The sequence below is a fragment of the Ursus maritimus genome, unplaced genomic scaffold (assembly GCF_017311325.1).
Source record: "Ursus maritimus isolate PB19 unplaced genomic scaffold, ASM1731132v1 scaffold_14, whole genome shotgun sequence".
Classification (NCBI taxonomy): Eukaryota; Metazoa; Chordata; class Mammalia; order Carnivora; family Ursidae; genus Ursus; species Ursus maritimus.
Window position 1 is genome coordinate 39,213,307 of NW_024423786.1, and position 20,928 is coordinate 39,234,234.

The following is a 20,928-nucleotide window of genomic DNA, read 5'->3' on the forward strand; positions in this document are numbered from 1 at the left end:
AAAAAAAAAAAAAAATTGTATAGCACACAGCAGGCATTCCCTACATGTGTGCGCGTCTGTGAGAAGACGCTGTCGGCTCCGCAAAAAGGCTGCACACGCGAAAAGGCCAAGGGCGGTATAGCCTCAGAGCCGCCAGCAAAAGCTCTGCCGCCAGCAACTCTGCGAACGGCGCGCATGCGCCAGCCCTCTCCGTCACAGTCACGTCCTGAGGCGTTCGGCAAGGGCCGTGAGAGGCAGGCTCTGACTGACAGGCCAGCTGTCCTGTCAGCGAGAAGTACTCCCTTAAACGTCGGACGAAGAGGCTGTTGATTGGAGATATCCTCAGCTGGGGCGGGTTCTTCGCCGTCCTGGTTACTATGACGCCCGGCCCCCGCCCCCTCGGCTGGCCGCCATCTTGTTGTTGATCCGTACCCAGTGGGCAGCGCCGGGAGCTGGACCGAGCGGCCGGTGTGGGGCCGCTGCTGCGGGGCTCATCCACCTGCGCTGCCTGCCGGGGGCGGGCTGAAACCTGGAGGCCCGGGGGGCCCAGCTCCCGTGGGGAGCCGTGGGCGCCTGCTGCCCGGGCCGGGCCGGTGAGTGACAGGAGCCGGGCCGAAAGACCGGCCTGACGCCGGCGGGGCGGGCGGCGGCGGGCGCGGGGTTGGAGCGGGCGCGCGCGGGGCCGGGGCATCCGCCAAGCATCGCTCACACATCGCTCGAGCGTCCTGACCCGCCGCCCGTGGAGCCTCCCAGATGCCAGCGCCGAGGCCGGTGGACGGCCGTGGGGAGAGGTCTGAGTCCTGTGCCCAAAGGCCGGCCGGCGGGGTAGCGGGAAATTATCTCCTCTGACCCGCGCCACTGAAACGTGTCCATTGCCAGCCTGATGCTCTCGGGAGTCTTCTGTTGCTCCCGAGTGAGAAATACACACCTACCTCTTTCTTAGATGTGGTTCCTGCGAGTGTTTTTCACTTAGTTGAAAACTAAGACTGAACGAAACAGGCTAAAGCCCCCACGAACCCAGGCAGGCCAGTGTCACGGCCCTGTGATTCTGGCAGGGCTAAGGCTCTGCCCAGCGCCTGCCTCCTGTGCTCCTCGGAGCTCAGTGTTTGCTTCTTCCTGAAGAGCCTGCTTAAATGTCCATGATGCCCGAGTTTTATTTTGGAACATAATTTCTTTGGTTTCTGACCATTTTTTGGACTTGTGGTAAGGTCGTCTTTTTACTCTAGAAGAAAGTGAATATTATGGTGATGACTTGGTTTTATCTCCTAAAGAGGTAGATATTCTGCCAGTGTCATCAGGAGACAAAGGAAATGTAGGACTGTGTTAGAATCAGAAAAAGAAATGAAACTTATTTTTGTCGTTGTGGATACTATGGAACTGTCAAATTAACTTTTAGGGACTAAATGTGTCTTGCCCAATGAAAACAGACCATCAGGCCCCCTTCCTGGGTTGGGAGGGTTAGAGACCGTGGACAAGGTGTACAAGTCTAGGAAGAGTTCTGAATGCTCCAGAACACGTTGCTCTTTCCCTGTGGTCCCTTGACTCTTCTGCACAGACTCCTTGTGTGTGGTCATACAAAAGGCCTGAGTGAGCTGACTTAAGTCAAACAATACTTTGTGCACTTGTGTCAGGATCCTGTCATCTCTGAATGTTTAATTTTGAAAGAAACCAGCTCCTTGATCAGGAGATGCTTTTGGAGAAGATGCTGAAACCAGAGGAGACTGACGGCCTGTTGCTGTGGTCTTACTTGTGAGAACACAAAGACTCTTCCTTGTATTTCTGTAATTCACCTGTAAATGTCAGCACTTTTAACTATTACGAGCAACAGACACACTTGGAGAGACTGGAGACCCCACACTGAAGTCAGAAACTGCTGCAGGCTTAAGGGATGAGATCTGATGTCCTAACCTGGCATTCAAGGTGCTGCTGCCCAGCTGGCCCCAGTGCATCTCTCCAGGGCTTATCCTAATCCCCATTAACCATATGATTTGCTAGACATTCTATACACAATATTTCCCTACCACAGTTCTCTTGCCAGCCGAGTGCAGTGGCTTTTGCTCTTCTTTGGGATACTAGTTCTTCATCTCTACTTCTCCTTTCTCCAGAATCCAGCTCAGGTGCTCTTTATGAAACAGTCCCCAGACATTCCAGTCCCTGGGGGTACTCCGACCTGCAATAGCATTATTGCCCTTATACAAAAAACAAAATAGTCTTTGCTCTTTTAAGAATATATTTTTTTTGTTTCTTCTGCTAAGACCTAACCCCTATCCTATAGAGATTGTATTTTTATGTCTTGCACCTGCATGTAGTAGATGAGAACTAGATGTTTGCAACAGTGTTAAATTTGTCTGAGTTGAAAACACCTTCTGTATTTAAACAGGGAAATGAACAGAATAAACACATAGAAATGGGGATTTGGTGGCCATGAATTTTCACCTCCTACCCTGCCTGAAGTGCTTGCACCTCCAGCATCTTAGGGAGGCCCATCCTCGGTGCTGCAGGACAGAGGCAGAACTTGCTCAAAGTGCAGAACCAAAGCCTGAAAACAGAAAGTAATTCTGCATTTCGGAAGGGGCTGTGTGGTCCATCCCCTTCCTGGCTAAGATCCAGTATCGATTCTTGGAAAACATTCATTGGGTGAACATAGCACTGGGTGCCGAGATTCTTAGACATTCTTCTTGGTTAGGTCTTGGTCTCACCGCCTCCTTGGGCTGCTGTAAATGTGTCAGTTTTATTTGCTGCTTGCCCCCCTCCCAGTGCTGCCGAGATGGTGGGGAAAGGCTGCACAGTACACTTCATCTCTGGCTTGGGGCAAGGGAGCAGTCGGGGATTTTGTGTGTTTGTGCCACTGAATCTGTGCTTTTGCCCCAATTTTAAGTTAAATTTTATTTCTCCTCCCCTATTACAGCAGGATTTGAGGATTCTGAGTGGGACAACCTAAGATATCTTGGTTCTTTTACGAAAAGTGATCGATCAAGACTGTCATTTGCTGCTATGGTTTGAAGTTGCATTTATGTAGGAGGCATTGCAAATGAGTTTGGTGGGAAAACATGTTCACTTGAGGGCTGGATCCCTGTTAGGGACTTTGTTGAGTGCTTAGAAAATTTGCTGCTCATCTCGTCTGTAAAAGTTTCATTTGCGGGTGGGGGTCTGGATCATTTACTCCTGCCCCTTCATTTTACAGAAGGTGGGTAGTCTAGGTGAGTAGGTCTAGGACTGGACTCTTCTTTTTCTTTTCTTTCTTTCTTTTTTTTTTTTTTTTTAAAGATTTTATTTATTTATTCGACAGAGAGAGCCAGCCAGCGAGAGAGGGAACACAAGCAGGGGGAGTGGGAGAGGAAGAAGCAGGCTCATAGCGGAGGAGCCTGATGTGGGGCTCAATCCTGTAACGCCGGGATCACGCCCTGAGCCGAAGGCAGACGCTTAACCACTGTGCCACCCAGGCGCCCCCCCCCCTTTTTTTTGGTAAAGATTTTATTTATTTATTTGCCAGAGGAGAGAGCGCACAAGCTGGGGGAGCGGCAGAGGGAGAGGGAGAAGCAGGCTCCAAGGACCCTGGGATCATTACCTGAGCCGAAAGCAGACGCTTAACAGACTGAGCCACCCAGGCACCCCGACTGGACTCTTTTCAAGTCTAAAATTTGATGGCCGTGCATAAGAGCAGCTTGAAGTACATAAAAATCTGGGTGTGTTAGGATTGTATGAACACTTATGAACGACTTATTCTATAGTTGAAAAGTCAGGTAATGACAAATGTTGGTAAGGATGTGGGGAAATCAGAGCCTTCATACACAGAGAAAGGTGTGAATGTAAAATGGTGCAGTTGGGGAGGAGTCCAGCATTTTGTGTATTTGTGCCAGTGGATCTGTGTTTTTGCTCGGATTTGGAAAAGAGTCTGACAGTTCTTTAAATGGTTAAACATAGAGTTACCATATGACCCACAAATCCCACTCCTAGTTACCTACCCAAGAGAAGTGAAAACGTGTCCACATAAAAACCTGTATGTGAATGTTTATAGCAGTGTTATTTATAGTAGCCAAAGGGAAAACAACTCAGCTGTCTTATCAGTTGATAATGGATAAATAAAACATATATACATGCAATGAAATATTATTTAGCAATAAAAAAGAATGAAGTACTGAGGCATACCACAACATGGATGAACTTGGAAAACATGTGAAATGAAGGAAGCCAGGCACAAAAGATCACATATTATGTGATTCCGTTTATATGAAATATACAGAATAGGCAAATCTATAGAGATAAGAAGTAGATTAGTGGTTGGTTAGGGCTTGGAGGTGGATGAGAGCATAGGGGAATGAGAGAGATAAGGTTATGGGGTTTCTTTTTGAGTTGATGAGTATGTTTAAAATTGTAGTGATAGTTGCACATGTGTGAATATACAAAACCATGGAATTGTGCACATTAAATGGTGAATTGCATGATTATGACTCAAAGCTGCTTATAAAAAAACAACTTATATAAGTAATTATATTCACTAGTTTAAAAAAAAGGTAATATTTGAGTAACAAAAAGAAATAAAAAAGAATCATCCTTAACTTCCCTGTGTTTTAGTGTATAACCAGACTTTTTTCCCCCTTCTGTCTTTAATTTTTACAAAAATGAGATAATGCTATACATCCTGACTCGTACCTTTTTGCAGTCAGCAATATATTATATAAACATCCATGTTGGTAAATGATGCATTTACATCATGGGCTAGCTGGCAACAAATTTAGGGAAGCAAAGTGTAAGGGCCTTGCATAGTGGTAGGGACTGGGGTGAGCTAGCAAGGACAGGCCTTATCTAAAGGGTCACTGTTGCTCAGTTCCAGCCAGTTGTGTTACCAGATCTTGTGATATTTTTTTTTTAAGATTTTATTTTTTTATTTGAGAGTGAGTGAGCAAGAGAGGGAGAGCACAAGTTGGGGGGGAGGGGCAGAGGGAGAGGAGAAGCAGATTCCCCTCTGAGCAGGGAGCCCAACCCGGGGCTCCATCCCAGGACTCTGAGATCCTGACCTGAACTGAAGGCAGCTGCTTCACTGACTAAGCCATCCAGGCGCCCCTTGTGACCTTTTTTTTTTTAAGAAAACAAGAAATCTGAATTTTTATGTGAAATTTCCTGATTTTTAAATTTGGCAATGAATTAAGAAAATTTTTTTTTTTATTTTAAAGATTTTATTTATTTATTTGACAGAGAGAGACAGCCAGCTAGAGAGGGAACACAAGCAGGGGGAGTGGGAGAGGAAGAAGCAGGCTTCCAGCAGAAGAGCCCGATGTGGGGCTCGATCCCAGAACGCCGGGATCACGCCCTAAGCCGAAGGCAGATGCTTAACGACTGAGCCACCCAGGCGCCCCATGAATTAAGAAAATTTGAGCCGCTTCGCTGGTGAAAGAAAACCCTTTGCAGATCAGAAATGGCAAAAAATTTGAATTGCCTGTTGTGTCCGTTCCCAGCTGAAGTGGAACAAGGTGACTCTCTGCCTTCCTGTTTGTCTCTAATACTGTAAACTAGTGTCCTTTTCATGGTCTGTGTAGTGCCATGGGTTTTCATATTTTTGTGTTTTTTGTTGGGAATTTTGCTGTTTAAAATGTTTCTCAAGTGTAGTGCTGAAGTGCTGTTAATCTTCCTAAGCATGAGAAGGTTGTGATGCCCTTGTGGAGGAAATACGTGTATTAGATAAGTTTTCTTCAGACATGAATTACAGTACTGTCGGCTGAGAGTGCAGTGTTAACGTGTCAACGATATCCAGTAGTCTGCCCTTATCTACAGGAGATACTTGCCAGGACCCCTAGTGGGTGCCTGAAACTGGGGATGTTACTGAACCCTATATATACTATGTTTGTTCTTATACGTACATACCTGTAATAATGTTTGATTTATAAATCAGGCACAGAAAGAGACTAACAGTAACTCAATAAATTAGAACAGTTATACCAATATACTGTAATAAAAGTTATGTGAATGTTGTGTCTCTCACAGTATCTTATTGTACTCACCCTTGTGATGATGTGAGATGATAAAATGCCTACATGGTAAGATGCAGTGAGGTGAATGATGTAGGCATTGTGACGTAGCGTTAGGCTAACTGACCTTCTGACCATATCTTAGGAGGAGGACCCTCTGCTTCTGGACCGTGGTTGACTCTGGGTAGCTGAAACTGTGAAGCAAAACCATGGATAAGGGGGACTACTGTATGTTAAAGTGTCTTTAAACAGAAACATACATACAGGCTATATATTGTATGTATGTAGCTCTGGAAGGTTATGAATTGGTTGGTTGACAAATATGTGACCAAAGGCTCACAGAAACCTAACCGTGTATTTCCCCTAGGAGTAGTGGCTTGATATTTGCGAACTTGGTGTTAGCAATGACTTTATAGACTAGAACTCTGAGAATAATGAGAAGTCTTTTTTATCTGGCTTGTTTTCCTTAGTATGTTGTTTTTGAGGTTCATCCATTTTGTTGTGTTCCTTTTTATTCCTGAGTAGTATTCTGTTTCGTGGCTACAGAGTTTGCTGATGAGCACGTGTGCTGTTTCCGGTTTGGGACTGTTATGAATAGAGATGCAGTAGATGTTCTTGCACAAGTCTGTGTGTGTACATACCTTCATTTCTGTTCAGTATACATCTGAGAGTAGAATGGCTCTGACTCCCAGACTGCATCAGAGGGACCCTGTTTCAGGAAAAGTTAAAGAGCAGTCCTATGGGCCCCAGGGCCCAGTGTTGCTGTTTTCCTCCCTCATCGTTCTCAGCTCCAGGCTTCATTTTCTGCTTTTATCAGACCTCCGTATCTGTCCATACTGGGTCAAGAACTAATGATACTCCACTGAGGTGGCAAGTTGAAGTAACCAGGAACTATTTTATTACAAGTGGGCACAAGCTTCTAGATGGAGGGGGTCTGTTTGCTTTAGAACTTACGTCAATGCTTGTCATGCTTCTGGATGTCTTTCTTTTTTGTGGGGGGGGGGACGGAGAGCGTATGCACGTGCAAATGTGGGGAGGAGGAGAGGGAGAGAGAGAGAATCTTAAGCAGGCTTCACGCCCAGCGAGGAGCTCAGCACAGGGCTGGATTTCGAGTTGCAGAGATCATGACCTGAGCCAAAATCAAGAGTCGGATGCTTAACCGACTGAGCCACCCAGGCGCCCCTGGATTTCTGTTAATTGATTCAGGCCAGGAGGTTTTTTGGTCTTTCACAGGGTTCACAGAATTCATCCTTCATCTCTCTCTGGAGCCTGGGCACGGTGATTTTTGCCTTTGTAAGTATTAGGTCCAGTTGCCACAGTAGACACTGCTTCTTCAGACCGTGAGTCACGTGGCATGTATTTTGCTGCCTTGAAAAGTTGCGTGCGGATATTAATTTTAATTCACATGTAACTTTTTAAAGTTTGAAGCTTCTTTGTCTGATGATCTCCCATGTGTAGTGTAAGAAAATTAGCACCAATCGGAGGGCCTTAGCTAAGGGTTCTAGATTTTCATTTCTGGGAGCAGTATGCAGTGCTTTTCGTGAGGAGTGTGCATCCCTTAAATCCACCCTGCTCCCCCATCAAAAGTCATTTCCACATTTTGCCTGTTCATAGCTCTGTTTGGTGTATTGCGTTCTGTTTCCCCATTGACTTCTTGGGCCGGTGGTCAGTGACTAGTTTCTTGGTTATCAGAGTCCTCTTTTAAAGTTACCAAATCTCTTAAAGAATTAAATTGATTCTCTTTTTTCCTTTTTGATCAGTTTTATTGATGTATAATTTATACCTATTTAAAGCATACAATCCAGTGGGTTTTTTTTAGCATTATTTGCAGAGTTGTGTGGTGCTGGGAATGGCCAGCAATCCTGGTACCAACGGATGAAAGATTACTCCAAACTTTGCTGTGAAAGAGGGAGAAGGCAAGAGGGTCAACGCTCAGAGGCGAAGACCCTTTGCTCTTCTTCTTCTTCTTTTTTTTTAAAAGAATTAAATTGATTCTGGGGCGCCTGGGTGGCTCAGTCGTTAAGTGTCTGCCTTCGGCTCAGGGTGTGATCCCAGAGTTCTGGGATCAAGCCCCACATCAGGCTCCTCCACGGGAAGCCTGCTTCTTCCTCTCCCACTCCCCCTGCTTGTGTTCCCTCTCTCGCTGGCTGTCTCTCTCTGTCAAATAAATAAATAAAATCTTAAAAAAAAAAAGAATTAAATTGATTCTAATGGAGCTGCTAAAATGATATGTTCTGGATGGAAGGTAAGGTGGGGAATAAAGATGAATGAAACTTTCATGTGGAAGTTGGTTGAAGTGAGAAAATTAACTCTTAAAATAATGCTTCTTTAGAGGGCATTTTATTAAAAATATTAAATATCTTTGTTTATTAAAGATTTTATTTATTCTAGAGAGAGAGAGCACGCGCAAGCACAGAGCATGAGCAGGGGGAGGGGCAGCGGGAGAGGGAGAAGCAGACTCCCCACTGAGCAGGGAGCCCCAGGACCCTGAGATCATGACCTGAGCTGAAGGCAGAGGCTTAACCGACTGGTCACCCAGGCGCCCCAGTGTCTATATTTATAGTTCACTGTATTTCTTATAGTTTGTTGGAAGAGAGAACCAATATGTAATATTCCTCACTTGATTGAAATCTTTATTTCCTGGTGTGCCTGTTTTTCTTTTGAATAACTAAGCGGATGAGAAAAAAATTTCTTTTAACAGCTCTATGAGACAAGTAGTAGTACATTCATTTTACAGTGGAGGAAACTGAGAATAAGATGTTTAGGACACAGAGCCAGGGAGTCTCAGTGCTTGGGCAGTGCCCATGCCTTGTCAAGGCTCTGCCTTCCAGTGTTAGTTTGAGCACAGATGTTGTTTTCCATCAAATGATTAGTTTGCCCTATTAATTTTTTTCTTTCAAAGTGACTTATTGAAATACATATAAATAAAATACATATACATATAAATACATTTATTTATAAATACATATAAAATACATATAAAGTGGACAGAATTTGATTTTTACACATGTATACATTTGTCTCACAGCCACCCAGATAAAAAATTAGAATATTTAAATAATTTGGCTTTTTATAAAATAGACTTATTTTTTAGAGCGGTTTTAAGTTTATAGCAAAATTGAATGTGAAGTATAGAGAGTTCCCATGTACCCCCAACCCCCCTTCCCCAATAGCTTCTTCCATCATCAACATCCCACAGCAGAGTGGTACATTTGTTAGTCAGTGAACCTACATTGACACATCATTATCACCCAAAGTCCATAGTTTATGTCAGGGTTCACTCCTGATGTTGTACATTCCATAGAATATATTTGTTTTGACAAATGTACAATGGCATGTATCCACCATTATAGTATCATACAGAATAGTTTTGCTGTCCTAAAAATCCAGTGTGCTCCTTTTCATTCCTCCCTCTCCCTCAACCCCTGGCAACCACTAGTATTTTTACTGTTTTCACAGTTTTACCTTTTCTAGAATGTCAGATAGTTGGAATCATATAGAATGTAGCCTTTTTAGATTGGCTTCTTAGTAATATGCATTTAAGGTTTCTCCTTGTCTGTAGGGCTTAATAGCTCATTTCTTTTAGTGCTGAATAATATTCCATTGTCTGAATGGACCACAGTTTATCCACTCACCTTTTGTTTTATTTATTTATTTATTTATTTATTTATTTATTTATTTATTTTTGAAAGAGTGCACATGTGTGGAAAGGGAGAGAGAATTTTTTAATTTTTTTAAAAAGATTTTTATTTCTTTATTAGAGACAGAGCATGAGCAGGGAAGAGGAGGCAGAGGGAGAAGCAGAGCCCCCACTGAGCGGGAAGCCGGATGTGGGGCTCAATCCTAGGACCCCAAAATCATGACCTGAGCTGAAAGCAGACGCTTAACCAACAGCCGCCCAGGTGCCCCAGGGAGGGAGAGAATCTTAAGCAGGCTTCAAGCCCAGGAGTGGAGCCCGTCACAGGCTCCATCTCAGGACCCTGAGATCATGATCTGATGCTTAACTGACTGAACCACCCAGGCACCCCTATCCACTCACCTTTTGAAGGACATCTTGGTTACTTCCCAGTTTTGGCAATTATGAATAAAGTCTCTATAAACCTCCATGTAGTAATTTTTTTATATATACAAAATAGATCTTGAAGCTTGGGGTTTTTCTAGAATGAACAGCTCTTTTTATTTTATTTATTTATTTATTTATTTATTTTTTAAAAAGATTTTATTTATTTATTTGACAGAGATAGAGACAGCCAGTGAGAGAGGGAACACAAGCAGGGGGAGTGGGAGAGGAAGAAGCAGGCTCATAGTGGAGGAGCCCGATGTGGGGCTCGATCCCATGACGCCAGGATCACGCCCTGAGCCGAAGGCAGACGCTTAACCGCTGTGCCACCCAGGCGCCCCTGAACAGCTCTTTTTAAAGAAGAAGTAACATGGCATTTCGTATTTGTCGTGAATTTAGACAGATGTTTCGATTCAGAACCAATTATAAAGTAGGTTAGATACAGCTTTTTCATTTTTCTGGTTTAGCTTTCATCTGCTTATTTTGTTTGTGCTTTAGTTTCCTCATCTTTTAAATGCAGACAACTTTTCCTTTCCTTTTAAGCAGCCTTGCACCCTGGCATGATACTGGGAAGCAGGGCTGTGAGTAGGTACTTCCATTACCTGGGAAAATGTAATCTATGCTGTTGAGCAAGCCTTACTGCCGTTCTGTGGCCTTTATTGAAATACGGGCTCTACATGTTGGAGCTGTTTGTAAAACTTCTTTATGGTAAAAATCCTTATCAAGAATCTGAGGGCGAATGAGAAAACACTTGTAAAGCATCAAGAGTTACTTTTAGGAAAAAGCTCTTAGGGGTGATAAAAACAAAACCAACTTTCCTTTATAGATTTTATCTTTTCAAGTATAAAACTGTTGTTAGGGTCATTCCCATTGAACAGAGCAGGTCAGATTTCTAGTCTCCATGCAACCTGAGATTAAAATATAATCCTTCATAGGAAGAAGTTCAGGTAATTCATTCTGCAGTTCTTCATTTGACTAATAAGTCATAAAAGCCAGGCAGGGGACTTTGTTTCTTCCCTCTGCTCATCTTGGAGCCCTTTGGTAGCTGTAGCCTTTGGTCCCTACAGTGCATCTGATTGCTGTGTCTACCGAAGACTATGTGAATGGCTCTGGTACACTGACAGCCTTGCTTTGCTGCTGTACTTTCTTCCCATGTCAGTTACTGTGTGTGTGTGGGTTGTTACTCCAGTTTTTCCTTTAAAAAAAACTAAACGAGTGTAGTCAGTGGGGCCGTATGGAGGCCTCGTATCTGAACTATAAATTGTTTTGGTAGTTGAGGTGATGTGAACAGGTTTGTTCCCTTTTGCCAGGGTAGAGAATGCGAGAGAGTAAGAGACCATCTCCTGTGATTTGGCTTAAAGTTAGATTTATAAGGCAAGTAACTGTTACAGGATTTAGATGTTGTGTTTTTCAGTTTTATTTATTTATTTTAATTTCAATTTTATTTTTTTAGAGGGGAGGAGGGGCAGAGGGAGAGGGAGAGAGAGAATCTTAAGCAGGCTCCACGCCCAGTGCAGAGCCTGATGTGGGGCTTGATCTCACTACCCTGAGATCACGACCTGAGCTGAAATTAAAAGTTGGTTGTTTAACTGACTGAGCCACCTAGGCACCCCGAGTTTTTCTCTTTTTTATTGACTCTGGAAACATTTTCAGATGCTGTTCTCAGAAAGATTTCTCCTGACCATGGATATTCATGCTGGTTGTTAGCACCTAGAATGTTTCTGTGGGAATTTGAAACCCTCCACAATTCTATTCCCACACTTGAAAATATTGCGAAGGTTTCCAGGATACCATGCTTTCCTCAGGTGGGATAGCTGTAGGATCTTAGGCTTTTTTTAGAGTGTGGGGAGGATCCCCCCCATCCTCGCTTCCAGTTTTCTGAGAACAGGAACTGTGTTTGTCTTGTACAATATTTGTTTTACAGGGTCTCAACATATATACTTGATTAAATACTTTAAAAAGGTCTTTGCAGATTTTATATTAATGGTCCCTGATTGATTTGGAGACTTTATAGTTGCTGTTTGGTCACAAACTTGATTTAGTGGAGAGTATTTTGAAACTTACTTATAAAGATTCTGCTCCAGGCACCTGGGTGGCTCAGTCAGTTAAGCTTCTGCGTTCTGCTTGGGTCGTGATCCCAGAGTCCTGGGACTGAGTCCCGCATCGGGCTCCCTGCTCAGCGGGGAGTCTGCTTTTCCCTCTTACTCTCCTTCTGTTCTCTCTCTCTCTCTCAAATGAATAAATAAAATCTTAAAAAAAAAAATAAAAGATTCTGCTCAGCTGGAGGATGTTGTATGGGTCAGGGCCAAGTAGCACACTAGATACTTCAGGCAAGCACAAGATGAGCATAGACTGTTTTGGTTTTTTATATCCTGCGTGAAAATTAAAGTGATTTCTTTAGCATAAAACAGAATGAATGCTAAGAAGTTTCTACTGTGTTTGGGAAGATGTATTATAAAATATGTGGTTGTGTTAGCTATTTCATGAGTGTCTCCAAAGAAAGCTAACTTTGGCCTCAGGGAGCTGACTATTAAGCTTGAGTAACTTCCCAAACAGTGTACCAGCAGGGCTGCTTGGACCCTTAAGCATGTTAACTTGGCTGTTTACAGTGTTGTATTAGTTTTTATCGGTAGAATTGTGAATAAAGAAAGCAGAGCTATGTGAATTTTATGTAGATAATAAAGTTTCTCACTTTCAGTCTGTGCTGCTTAGCCTTTTCAACTCATTGAAACAACTGTCAGTGTCCATTTGGGAGACAAAAACCACATAGGAATTTGAACAGGTAAAGTTTAAATATTTATTTATTTGAGAGCGAGCGAGCATGTGTGCTTGCACAAGCTGGGGGTGGGAGGAAGCCGACTCCCTGCTGAGTGCGGAGTGATTTCAGGACCCTATGATCATGACCTGAGCCGAAACCGAGAGTTGGACGCTTAACCAACTGGGCCACCCAGGTGCCTCCAAAAAGGTAAAGTTTAATATAAAGAATTGTTAACTATAACAGGGGATTGGAGTAATGAGAGGTTGGCTAGTAAAAAGTAGAGTGAACTCTAAGTAATATAGGAATAGTGTATATGGGAGTAGCCGTTACCCCAGGGCTGATAACAGAGTGCTCAAGGAAGACACTCTCCCAGGGCTGAGATCCGTATCTTGGAGAAGTGGGTGGTTCTGCCTAACTGGATGGCTGAGAAAGTCATTGTGGTGCCACACTGGCAGAACATGCTGGAAATCTGCCCTCTAGAACTGGCTGGAAATCTACCTTCTAGGATGTTGGAGAAAGCAATTTATGGAGAGGAGTCTTGCAGGAAGCACTCTGCCAGAAAACTACTTGAGTGAGGTGTCAGAGGTAGCTGCTGGCCACTTTGTACTGCTGACCATGATGCATTGTGCGAGTCAGGCACCCAACAGTGGCTAGGCACTGAGGGGAGCTGACTGGATGTCAGGGGCCTGGTGAGAGGAGTATACTAGACAGGTGGAGAAGCCTATTCTTTTTTTTTTTTTTTTTTTTTTGGAATTTTATTTACTTATTTTGAGAGAGAGCCCGTGAGTGAGAGGAGGGGCAGAGGCAGAGGGAGAGAGAATTTCAGGCAGATTCCATGCTGAGCATGGAGCCTGACTCTGGGCTCGATCCCACAACCATGAGATCATGGCTGGAGCCGAAATCGATCAACAGTCCGACTTTTAACCAACTGAGCCTCCTAGGTTCCCTGAAGCCTTTTCTTTTTTGCAGAATCTCTCCAGTGTCTTCTGACAAAGCTTAATATCACCTGGCAAAGGAAAAATATTTAATGGGTCCAGCTCCATGTTTGCAGAGCAGGCAATGATGGTTGGGTTTAGAGCCAAGAGATAATACATTGGTAACTGGTAAGTTGCTATTTGTCAGAGTTATACAAATGAGTTGTTAATAATTTTTTTATTTTTTAAAAAAGATTTTATTTATTTGTGAGAGAGATAGAACAAGCAGTAGAAGGGGCAGAGAGAGAGAGAGAAAGAGAGAGAAGCAGATACCCCGCTGAGCAGGAAGCCTGATGCAGGGCTTGACCTCAGGACCAGGAGGCAGCCTGAGCTGAAGGCAGACTCTTAACCCACTGAGCCACCCAGGCACCCCAATAATTTTTTAAAAATAATTTATTTATTTATTTACTGGAGAGAGAGTGAGTGAGCATGCACAAGCAGGGGGAGGGGCAGGCAGAGGGAGAAGTAGACTCCCTGCTGAATAAGATGCCTGATGCAGGACTCGATCCCAGGACTGTGGCTGGGATCATGACCTGAGCCGAAGGCAGATGCTTAACCAACTGAGCCACCCAGGCGTCCCTAAGTTAATAATTTAATAAGTATTTTCTCAACAGAATACTCTTTGTTGCTACCACCTATGTTTTAAATTTGTTTTAATATAGAGATTAACTTAAAGTGCTATTCTGTTCTAGCCAGAGACAACTTCTGCTCTGAATTTTTTCATAATAGATTAGTTGGCCAGTTTTAAAATTTCGTATAAATGGAATAATACTGGGGCACCTGGGTGACTCAGTCAGTTAAGTTTCCAACTCTTGGTCTCACCTCAGGTCTTGATCTCAAGGTTGTGAGTTTAATCCCCCATGTTGGGGTCCATGCTGGGTGTGGAGCCTACTTAAAAAAAATAAAAGGAATAATACTATATGGAATAATAATCTTGTGTACTAAATAATTCTAAAAGGTATAATACTCTTCCGTACAGCCTCTTTCACACAGTATAATGTTTTGGGAATTTGTTCATGCTGTTGTCTGTATCAGTAGTAGTACATTCCTTTTTATTGCTGTGTAGTAGCTCATTGCCTGAACATTCCAGTTTATCTGTTCTGATATCTGGTCAGTTTCCAGTGTTTGACTTATGAGTAAAGCTTTCTCTTTTTCTTTTTCTTTTTTTTAAGATTTTATTTATTTATTTGACAGAGAGAAGGCACATAAGCAGGGGGAGAGGCAGAGGGAAAGGGAGAAGCAGGCCCCCCACTGAGCAGGGAGGCACATGGGGCTTGATCCCAGGACCTCGAGATCATGACTTGAGCCGAAGGCAGACGCTCAAACGACTGAGCCACCCAGGCGCCCCTATGAGTAAAGCTTCTATGAACATTTTTGTACAAGTGTTCTTGGGGGACATATATGTTCATTTCTCTTGGGGAATAGGGAATAGAAGGGAATAGAATTGCTGGATCATGGGGTAGATGTATGTCTAGTTTTATAAGAAACTTTTAATACCTTTTTCAAAATGGTTATATCATTTTACAGTCCCACCAATAATGTGTGAGAGTTGTGATTGTTCCATATCCTCAGCAATGTGTAGTGTGTTGTCAGTGTTTTTAATTTTAGCTATATTTCTGAAAGTACAGTGATAGCTCATTGTGGTGTCAGTTTGCATTTACCTGATTACTAGTGATATTGAGCACTTTTTCCTGTATTTAATGGTCATTTGTATAGCTTCCTTTGTGAAATACTTGTTCAAACCTTTTGCCCATTAAAAAAAATGGAGCTGTTAGTTTTTTTTTTTTTTTGAGTGAGTTTTAGGAGATCTTTATATAGAATATTAGGTACATGTTTTGTGAATATTTTCTGTCAGTCTGGGGTGGCTTGCCTATTTATTTTCTTATGGATATATTTTAAAGATAAGAAGTTTCCAGTTTTGTTGAAGTCTGATTTACCACTATTTTCTTTTATGGTTATTGCCTTTTGTAGTGTCTGAGGAACCCTTGCCTACCTCTCAATGTTGGAGATTTCTCCTGTGTTTTCATCCAGAAGTTGTAGAGTTTTAGTTTTTACATTTAGGTCTCTGATCCACTTGGAATTCATTTCTGTGTATTCTGTAAGATTGGGGGTTGAGGTTAATTTTGCTCCCATATGGATAACTTCTTGTTCCAGTACCAGCACCATTTGCTAAAAAGACTTGTGTATTTGTTATCTACTGACTCCAAAACTTAGCAGTTTACAACAGTAAACACTTACTGCCTCAGTTTCTAAGGATCAGAAATTTAGGAGTGGCTTAGCTGGGTGGTTCTGGCTCACAGTCTCTCATGAAGTTGCAGTTAAGATGTCTTTTGGGACTGCAGTCATCTGAAGGCTTTCCTGGAGTTGGAGGGTCTGTTTCCAAGATGACTTTACATGGCTTTTGGCAGGTAGCTTCAGTTCCTTGACATGTGGGCTCTCTGAGAATCCTCATGGCATACAATTATCTCCTCCAGAATGAATGATCCAAGACAAAGTAAAGAGGAGTCTTAATGACCTAGTCACAGACTGTTACTTCTTTTTTTTCTTTTTTTAAAGATTTTATTTATTTCAGAGAGCACACAAGCATGATCGGGGTGAGGGGCAGAGGGAGAAGCAGACTCCCTACTGAGCAGGGAGCCTGATGCAGGGCTCGATCCCAGGACCCTGGGATCATGACCTGAGCTGAAGGCAGATCCTTAACCAACTGAGCCACCCAGGCACCCCCAGACTGTTACTTCTGCCATATTATATTCTGTTCCTTAAAATTGAGTCACTAAGTCCAGCCCATACTCAAGGGGAGGAGAGAAGAAGGCTCTACCTTTTGGGGAAAGGGCTGTCTAAAAATTTGAAGTTTAAAACTACCACAACTTTCTTTGTTAATTAAAAAAAAATTTTTTTTTTAAGATTTTATTTATTAGAGAGAGAGAGTGAGAGATCACAAGCCGTGGGGGAGGGGTAGAGGGAGAAGCAGACTCCCTGCTGAGCAGGGATCCTGATGTAGGACTCGATCCCAGGACCCCAGGATCATGACCTGAGCTGAAGGCAGACACTTAACTGACTGAGCCACCCAGGCACCACCCCTCTCCATTTATTTGCTTTAGCACTTATGTCAAAAATGAATTGACTACGGGTATGGACCTATTTCTGGGATCTCTGTTTTGTTCTGTTGAACTGTGTGTTTATATGCCAGTACCCCACTGACAAGTCTTGACATCAGGTAGTATAAGTTGTCTGACTTTATTCTTCTTTATAAGATTGATCTGGATATTTAATGTTCTTTGTATATCCATACACATTTTAGAATTAGTTTGCCAATTTCTCTGAAAAAGCCAACTGACATCATGGTTGGGATTTCATTGAATTTATAGATTTATTTGGGGAGAGTTGACATCTTAATAGTATCAAGTCTTCTAATCTGTTCACATGGTGTGAATTTCCATTTATTTGTGTCTTCTTTAATTTTTCTGCATTTTTTTCCTTCGAGATCTGCATTTTTTGATTGTTTTCAATGTAGAGGTCTTTCACATATTTTGTGAAATGTATCCCGACATGTTTGATGTTATTTTAATGCTATTGTAAATGACTTGTCTTTTAAAAAAATTACAGTGAAATGTACATAACAGAATTTTACCATTTTAACTATTTTTTTTTTTTTTAAGTAGGCTCCACACTCAGTGTGGAACCCAAGGTGGAGCTCAAGCTCACGACCCTGAGATGAAGACCTGAGCTGAAATCAAGTTGGGTGCTTCACCAACTGGGCCACCCAGGTGCCCCCATTTTAACTATTTTTAAGTGTACAATACAGTAGCACTAAGTACTTTCACAGTGTTGTGTAACCATTATCACTGTTTCAAGAACTTTTCCTATCATCTCAAGTAGAAGCTCTTTACCCATTGTACAGTGCTCCATTTTCCTCTCCCCCCAAGTCCCTGGTAACCTCTGATATACTTTCTGTCTCTACGAATGTGCCTATTTTAGATATTTGATATAAATGGAATCATACAATTTTCTTTGATGCCTGGCTTATTTCATTTAGCATAACTTTTTTCAAGGTTCATCCATGTTATAGCATGTATCAGAATTTCATTTTTTTTTTTTTAAGATTTATTTAGAGAGAGAGCACATGTGCATGTGAACAGGGGGAAGGGCAGAGGAAGAGGGAGAGAGAGAATCTTCAGGCGGACTCCCTGCTGAGCGTGGAGCCCGAGGCAGGGCTCATTCCCAGGACGCTGAGATAATGACCCAAGCCAAAATCAAGAATTGGATGCTTAACTGACTGAGCCACTCAGGTGCCATTAGAATTTCGTTTCTTTTTATTTTTAATTTTTTTAAAAGATTGATTGATTGATTGATTTATATGACAGAGAGTGCACACACAAGCAGGGGGAGCAGCAGAGGGAGAGAGAGAAGCAGGCTCTTGCTGAGCAGGGAGCCTGATGTGGGGCTTGATCCCAGGACCCTGGGATCATGACCTGAGCCGAGGGCAGACGCTTAACCAACTGAGTCACCCAGGTGCCCCTCATTTCTTTTTATAATCAAATATCCCATTGTATGTATGTACCACATTTTATCTGTCCATTCATTGTTAGCAGACATAGGTTGTATCCACCTTTTGGTTATTGCAAATAATGCTGCTATAAACATTGGTATATAAATAATTGGGTTGAGTCCCTGCTTTCAGTTCTTTTGGGTAGGAGTGGAATACCTAGGAGAAGAATTGCTGGATCATATGGAAATTCTCTGTTTTAATTTTTTTTGGGAGTCACCATCCTGTCTTCCTCAGTGACTGAACCATTTTACATTCCTACCAGCAGTGCATAAGAGTTCCAATTTCTGGGGCACATGGGTGGCTCAGTCGGTTAGATATCTGCCTTCGGCTCTGGTCATGATCCCAGGATCCTGCATCAGGCTCCCTGCTCAGTGGAGAGCCTGCTTCTCCCTCTCCCTCTGCTGCTCCCCTTGCCTGTGTGCGCGCGTGCACGCACACGCGCTCTCTCTCAAATAAATAAATAAATAAATAAATAAATAAATAAATAAATAAAATCTTTAAAAAGAGTTCCGATTTCGAGGGGGAACACAAGCAGGGGGAGTGGGAGAGGAAGAAGCAGGCTCATAGCGGAGGAGCCTGACGTGGGGCTCGATCCCATAACGCAGGGATCACGCCCTGAGCCGAAGGCAGACGCTTAACCGCTGTGCCACCCAGGCACCCCTGATTTGTATTTTTCTAATAACTGATGATGTTGAGCATCTTTTCATGTGCTTGTTGGTATTTGTATGTCTTCTCTGGAGAAATGTCTAGCCAAGTCCTTTGACCGCTTTTGAATGGGTTGTTTGTTTTTTTGTTGTTAAGTTGTAGGAGTTCTCTGTATTGCATATTAATCCCTAATCAGAGGTATGGTTTGTAGATATTTTCTCCCTTTCTGTGGGTGGTCTTTTCATTCTGTTGATAATGTCCTTTGATGCACAAAAGCTTTTTAAGTTTACTTATTTACTTTTTTTTTTTTTTTTTTTTTTTTACGTAATCTCTGTACCCAACATGGGGCTCAAACTCATGACCCTGAGATCAAGAGTCACACACTCTTCTAACTGAGCCATCCAGCCAACCCTGATGCACACGAAAGTTTTTAATTTTGATGAAGTCCAATTTATCCTTTTTTTCTTTTCTTGCCTGTGCTTTTGTTGTCATAGCTAAGAAATCATTGTCATATCCAAGGTCACTGAGTACCTACCCCCTTGTGTTTTCTTCTAAGAGTTTTATAATTTTAGTTTGTAAGTTTAGGTGTTTGATCCATTTTGAGTTAATTTTTGTATATGATATGAAGTAATGCTCCAACTTCACTCTTGCATGTGGCTGTTCAGTTTCCCCAACACCACTTGTTGAAAAAATTGTCCTTTTCCCATTGAATAATCTTGGCACCCTGGTTGAAAATCATTTGACTGTATGTGCAAGGTTTTTTTTCTGGGCTTCCTATTCTATTCCATTGGTCTCTATGTCTGTTTTTATGCTAATACCAAACTCTTTTGATTGTAGTAGTTTTGCAGTAAGTTTTGAAATCAGGAAATGTGATTCCTCCAGTTTTGTTCTTCAGGAATTTTGGCTGTTCAAGGTTCCTTGAGATTCCCTATGAATTTCTGGAGAGGTTACTTTTGTTTGTTTGTTTTTGTTTTTGTTTGTTTTTTTTTAATTTCTGCAGAAATTACCATTGGTATTTTGTTAGGGATTACATTCAGCCTGTAGATCTCTTTGGGTAGTATTGTCATCTTGACCATAGTAAGTGTTTCAATTTATCAACATGTGGTGTTTTTCTATTTTACTTAGATGTTTATTTTCTTTAGAAGTGTTCTGTAGTTTTTAGAATACAAGTCTTTCAGCTCCTTAGTTAAGTACATTCTTCAGCATTTTCTTCTCTCTCTTTTTTTAAAGATTTTATTTATTTGAGAGAAAGAGAGTGAGCAAGGGAGCGAGCACAAGCAGGGGGAGGGGCAAAGGGAGAGGAAGAAGCAGACTCTCTGCTGAGCAGGGAGCCTGCAGCGCGGCTGGACTCGGGCTTGATCTGATCATGACCTGAGCTGAAGGCAGACGCTTAACCGACTGAGCCACCCAGGTGCCCCTATTCTTTTTGATACTATTGTAAATGGATTGTTTTCTTAATTTCCTTTTCAGATTGTTCATTGCTAGCATATAGAAATGCAACTGATTTTTGTGTGGCAATTTTGTATCCTGCAAATTTCCTGAATGTATTTATTAGCTCTAATGGTGTTTTTATGTGTGTTTGGGTAATTTTAGGGTTTTCTGCATATAAGATCATGTCTTCTGCAAACAGTTAACTTCTTTCTAATTTGAATGCCATTTATTTATTTATTTATTTATTTATTTATTTATTTATTTATTTTTCCTAATTGCTCTGGCAAGAACTTCCCTTGTAATTTCTTTGACCTATTGGTTGTTAAGGGTATGTTGTTCAATTTCCACAGATTTGTGAATTTTCAGTTTTCTTTTTATTGCCTTCCAGGATATAGAATTCTTAGTTGACAGCATTTTCTTTCAGGACTTTATAAATATGTCATCCCACTGCCTTCTGGAGGTTTCTGGAGAGAAACCAGCTGTTAATCCTAGTGAAGATTTGTGGTACAGTATGAGTTGCTTCTGTGTTGCTGCTTTAAATATCTCTTTGTCTTTGGGGTTCAGCA

The 20,928-nt window shown here is 42.1% G+C and overlaps 1 protein-coding gene across 2 annotated transcripts in view; it reads left to right on the top strand.

The window, feature by feature from the left end:
• The first annotated feature begins 380 nt into the window (after positions 1–380).
• The window catches only part of IP6K1 (inositol hexakisphosphate kinase 1), a 61,123-nt gene continuing 40,575 nt past the window's right edge, over positions 381–20,928 (top strand). The window contains exon 1 of one of the 2 annotated variants that reach the window (XM_040628797.1): positions 381–572. The gene's annotated coding sequence lies outside the window, so the exon portion shown is untranslated. Of the gene's footprint in view, positions 573–17,442; positions 17,505–20,928 lie in introns of those variants that run through there. The other variant, XM_008703776.2, reaches the window with a different exon arrangement.